The following is a 6,481-nucleotide window of genomic DNA, read 5'->3' as shown; positions in this document are numbered from 1 at the left end:
TGAACATAGAAACAAGACAAAATAATCTCGTTTGAGGTATAATTTTGAACTTTCTTATCGACTTTCCATTTATGGGATAAAGAGAATCTACAACTCGTATCAAACTCGAGACAAAAATTTCTTTTGTTTCGAGCCCAGATTTTAACTGGCGATCTGTAGTCCGTTAGTGAGTAGACTAAAACAAACAAATTTTATTTCACGATCATTATTTAATGAACGTTTTTGACACACTTCATAAAAATTTCACCATCTTTTCTAAAATGATATAAACTACCGGGCAAAAGAAACGTATAACTTTTAAATGCAGTTTTTTCTTTGAAAAAATAAGTTGAATGAGTTTGAACGTTGTGCGAATACGTTTGCACATAAGCACCCTGTGTACACGTCACTTTTTAACGAGATTCATTGAAATTGGTGTAAGACATCATGAAAAATCGGAAAAATCGGAGCTTCGGGCCCTGTTGAAAATTCTCGATAATGACCGCCGTATTAATACCGATGTAGCACATGGTAAGGGTGCAATACCATAAAAAACATCTATGAGATGCCGAGACTCACTCAAGCAGAACGTGACAGAGCCACTGGAATGGCCAACATGGGGGCCAGCCAACACCACATTGCCAGAACATTCAATTGCAGTCAAGCCACCATCAGCAGACTGTTGGGTCGTTACCGCCTAACAGGCAGGACACAAGATCGTCCAAGATCGGGCAGGCCAAGTGTTACAACGCCTGGCGAAGAGCGGTACATCCGCAAAATCCACCTGCGTAACCGGTTTGTGACGGCGACGTCAACGGCGGAAACGGCACTGGGACACCCCATCAGCAGACGCACAGTCTTACGACGACTCCGCGTGAGTGGTATCAGAGCCTATCGCCCCTTCCGTGGAATGGCATTGACTCCTCTACACCGTCAAAACAGGCTGCGTTGGGCAAGAGTTGTACGTCGATGGCAGCCACGAGACTGGGAAATGGTGCTGTTCACTGATGAAAGCCGATATAACCTCTTCAGATATGATGGTCGAATTCGTGTGTATCGACGCAGGGGAGAGCGATTGGCACAAAACTACATTCAGAATGTCCACCCTTTTGGCGCTGGTGGGGTGCTTGTATGGGGCGGAATTTGTGGACAGGTGAGAACGAGACTGGTCATCATCCAGGGAAATCTGACTGGCCAAAGATACCGAGATGAAATATTGGAACCTGTTGTGGTGCCATTCGTGCATCAACAGCAAAGGGGTATCCTTTTGCAGCAGGACAATGCACGACCTCATACCGCCAGAGTTGTACTAAATTATCTGGACACCGTTGATGTCAACGTACTGCCATGGCCAGCACGATCGCCAGACATGAATCCCCTAGAGCATTTGTGGGATCATCTTGATCGACGTCTGAGACAACGCGTCCCCCCCCCCCCCCCACAAAACAGGCAACAGCTCGAACAGGCTTTATTTGAGGAGTAGGACAGAATTCCTGATGACGTCATCCGGCGGCTGACGACTTCCATGAGGAGACGTATTTTGGCTTTAATTGGTGCTATGGGTGCTCACACACGCTACTAACGATCTGTCTTATGACATGATAGGACATTAGGTACACCTTTTCAAGGGAGTCCCTTTACTTGCATTTGTGTAATTTTTCAGATTTACCCCATGCCTTCTTTACTCGGCCTGACAGCAAGTGTAATATCCATATGGCTTTGAATTTTTGAACAGAACTTGGAAAAATGGTTTATTGCAATATAATGCTTATCACGTTGATACTGTCTGTCTTTCTTTCTTGTGGTGCTGAACAAGGTTATACGTTTCTTTTGCCCGGTAGTTTATTAGAAAAAGAACAAATGAAAAAGTACATGCTTAAAATGAATAGTGTCATGTCGGACAGAGAGCATGAGCCTATGTGGCGAGAGTTATAGCCACATCTTCAACATTTTCAAATGACAAATGTGCAAATTAGCTTATCGTTATTTTATTATTTTTTTTCCGATCATTGTCAATTATGGAATTTATTTGTGAAAAAATGGTTTCAACAAGGTGCCTGTGCATAAAACTGGAAGTTTAAGATAAAACATATCTGGATATCACAAACTAATCAGACACGAAGGGAGAGCTATTCTTGTATTCTATTTACCAAATGCCTGGTGTGCTTGACATGGTCTTTACGTGTGGCAATAATTTAAATATGCCTTATGACCATACTGGCCCTTCTACTAAGAGAAATTTCATGGTACAACAGAGATAATGTTGACAGTGAACGAAACAAGGTAGACTAGAAAGTTTTTGGTCATTTTGTACAGAATACCAAGAAAGTAGTATGGTTTTCTTTTTGGTAGTAATGAATTGTCTATAACCAGTGCATTTGATTTGCATTTTGAACCCGGGGGAAAACCCCGACCATCCTCAGATCTTCCCACCAGCGGTCGAAGCGGAAGCCAGCATTTGAATGAGATTAGTATACTACTACGAGTACATCCGTGTGTGTTAGGGTTAACTTCAAAGTATGCAACCAAGTCCTGACATGTTTTGTGAGGCGTTTTTAGTTGGTCAAAGAGAATAAAAACTTTGTACCGTCAACCTACATTTACTTGTAGTATGCAGTCTACTATAATAGACCTGTAACTCTGGGCTTCTGAACTAGGCACATTTATGTCATGTGGAAGTTGGATTACCCTAAGGATAACACCTACAAAAATCGGAGTTTATTTCGCTGTTTAGTCGCGTGGATCGAATTCTTAAGGACTCCGTCGCCAGAGAAAAAATGCCAACAGAATCTTCAGTGAAGTTCCCTCCGTATCCAGGGTTGAAGAACGACGCCATGTTAGTAAAGCTGTTCATTGTTACACTGCGTCTGAGGCTTTTACCTAAGGAACCAAACGATTCCATGTTGTTCTTTCCGAAGTGGTTGCAAAGGTCAGAAGGCATGAAAATGCCATGTGGAGGTTTTCTTATTTATGGACAAAGGCGCTGGGGAGAATCAACATCCCAATCAACCATGAAACACTGCCTTCTGTCACAAGGGTCAAAATGCTCTGACGTATTGCATCAATCAGAAACGATCCGCCTTTATTACCGTATATGGTATACAACGGAACCAGATTAGAGGTAAGAGTAACCCATTAAACTCCCACAAGACCGGCCTCTACCCAAATCAAAATGGCGAGGGACATGTCAATTTCAATATTTGTATAAGAAAAAATAAATTGCATCTGTAAAATATTTACGTGAGAATTCCGTCTTGATGAGTCCGTGAATCCCGTCTTGATGGGACAAGACAAGGGTATAGACCGGTGGGGGTACTGATTTTCGCATAGCGCGGAACCCCATCAAATGGGGGAGACTGTTGAACTCTCGCCAACAGGCTAATTCCAACGTTAAGTAGCTTAACTTCAGGTTTAATTAACTTAACTTAGACTAAACTTCAAATACGACTTTTGTTAGATTCATAAAAACTGGATCGGGAAGACACACGGGGAAATACGACTGTGCACGAATGTTTAAAGATTCGAGAAAATACAAATTAACTGGAGCAAAACACGAATACTTACGATTTGGTTAGTAACAGTGCACTTGAAATATCTAATATTGCACCTCCAGAAGAGGGTAATCACGCCGAAACCGCAGTAGGCCTATATACAAAATGGCGGTGAATGTTGTAGGTGTCTACACGGTGCTGATCACGATATGTTGCACACTGTTACTGTACAGCGTAGTCTTTTGTCTCTATAAAAACCAAATTTTGTCACAGAACTCTGGTTGTGGTTTTGTCATGCTAACTTACACACAAAAGCACAAGGGTTCGTTACTCCAATCAGATGGTCGAGACTGTTGAACTCTCGCCAACAGGCTAATTCCAACGTTAAGTAGCTTAACTTCAGGTTTAATTAACTTAACTTAGACTAAACTTCAAATACGGCATTTGTAAATCACCAATACTTACGATTTGGTTAGTAACAGTGCACTTGAAATACAGTATCTAATATTGCACCTCCGCAAGAGGGTAATCCCATTGGAACCGAAGTAGGCCTATATACAGAATGGCGGTGAATTTCGTAGGGATCAAGCCATGCACGGACTCCATTCAGAGCAAATAATGTCTACACTGTGTGCTGAACTCGATTTGTTGCACAGTGTTACTGTACAGCGTAAGTCTTTTGTCTCTATAAAAACCAAATTTTGTCACAGAACTCTGGGTGTGGTTTTTTCATGCTAACCAACACACAAAGGCGTGCACACCGGTTCGTTACTTTGTTAGTCATTGTTCAGCTGTATTTTGCATACATACATGTAGGTCATACAGTTAGTACTGTTATCATATAATGTTAGCCTGCTTAGTCCGTGACGGCGTGCGCACTATAGATCTGAAACTGAATTTGGATTCTTGAATAAACACAAACTGAAGTGGCTACAAATGCATAGCACTCGTTCACGTGTACCGTCCGCGCATGAATTCATCAGAGGCGACTTCCGAGACGGCGATGCCGCGTCAATGTCTCTAAAACTAGACCAGACTTACACGTGGTCGTAAGTAGTATCGTTACTTAAGAGCCATAAACGTTAACTTTCAATTTCGAAAACTTAGACAGATTAAAATAACTTAATTAATAAAAAAATCCTATACGGTAACGATTTTAGAGGAGTCATCTATTTTAAAGTTGATGACAATAGAACCTTTCTTAAGCAAAATTTCGCCTACTGTCTCCTGTAGCCCAAAACACTGATCGAAGACGTATTTCATGATCACTGACTTTTGACACACCTGTAATAGATTGCTTAGTTTCTATGATGAACAAGTTTTTATTCAAATTATCCTCGAATATCGTGTAGTTACAGAAGTAAGGTAAGACGGCAACAATTAAGGCGAACAATTGTGTCAATAGGTAACACAACAAGCACATTGCAATGATAGTAAGATATGTCATATTGGCAACAGTCCAGGAAGTAAGCAAGCATTTGTGGTTTTGTACTGTTTAAAGAAGCTATTATACCACCCACCCCACATCCACCCTCACCTCATTCTCCGCCAGTGGGTTTACTATTTATATTCATCCACAATGCAAGAGTGGAGATTTTCTACCGAGAGTTTACCTTGTGGTTTGTGGTCAGCCTGTTGTGGATGGTTCGTGGTAAAGAGAACTTATCAGTGGCCACAGGGTCTAGAGTAAAGTAAACAAATTAACCGAAAAATAATAATGTGCCATCGTGCCTCATATAGTTTTATTTTATTATTATTATTATTATGTTTAATCATTTTTAATGTGTATGTAAAAACATACCTAATATCATTAAATGAAGTGAAGGCAATAAAAATACAATAGATTATGGAAGAGGTCGACCAGAAACTACTTGTAACTGACAATGGTCAGGTTGAGATTGTGAGGTAACCAATACTTTGTCAGATTATTGTTTTATGAAATCTCCCATTCTCTTTTAGGAAATGTTGAAAACACTGGCTGCAGAAAGCCAATGACGAGTCCCAGGATGGTGGCAGGCAACCAGCGACGAGTCCCAGGATGGTGGCAGGCAGCCAGCGACGAGTCCCAGGATGGTGGCAGGCACAAGTTCCAGGATGGCAACACACTTGCATTCCTGTGTTACCCTTTTCGTTCCTGACACAGGTAAGTCCAGATTTCAAAGCTTAACTTATGACACGATTATTGTGGTTGTTATCCATGGAGAAAAACCAAGGCTTATTACAAATAAAACATTTGTGATTGGGTTACACTAATAAACCCTGACATCGTCATTACAGCCTAAATAATTGTGATGAATGACCAACGGGTAATTTATATGGAATATGAAAAATGATTTTCACACTACATGTACTTTCAAGTCTAGAGTAGGAGTGAAATTTTCAGCGCTTTCCATTCCAGTGATGTAGCAGTTTCGCCAAGGCTTGTACGCCAAGATTACGTCTGAATGAAATATTTATTGGCAAATTGGCAAGACAAATTCTATTCCAAAAACGTTTATTACGTCACACTGAGTCATGCATGGTTATTTATTTGGATTTTGCTGCAAGGAGAAATGGACATCTGAAAATAATTTTTGTTTGGTGGGTGTTTGGGACCAGCTTTTGGTATATATCGTTTTAAGATAATACCGTTTCAAATGAGGATGTGGCACCTATGATTTGTAGATTTGTTCATATCTAAACACATTCTTAAAATCTGAATTATGATATTTTTAAAATATATTAAAAACACAAATATGATTAAAATTCTGGTTTAACACATTTGTTCAAGCCAAAATAAATATATTAGACATGCTTTACATCCAGATCACATATACCGATAGATTTTCCCAAATACCTACCATAAAAAATCAGCTTAGAATGTCCTTTTCTCCTTCAAGAAAAATCGGAACAAAATACTAAATACCCCATTTACAACATATTTTTTGGCATTCTTTCATCTGAAGTTTACATTATTTTTTATGTTTTCCCAACATCTAAATTTTCCCACATTCTAGCTCATCATTTTCAGA

Source organism: Liolophura sinensis, chromosome 8 (genome assembly GCF_032854445.1).
Source record: "Liolophura sinensis isolate JHLJ2023 chromosome 8, CUHK_Ljap_v2, whole genome shotgun sequence".
NCBI lineage: Eukaryota > Metazoa > Mollusca > Polyplacophora > Chitonida > Chitonidae > Liolophura > Liolophura sinensis.
Note: the sequence above shows the minus strand (reverse complement) of the source record.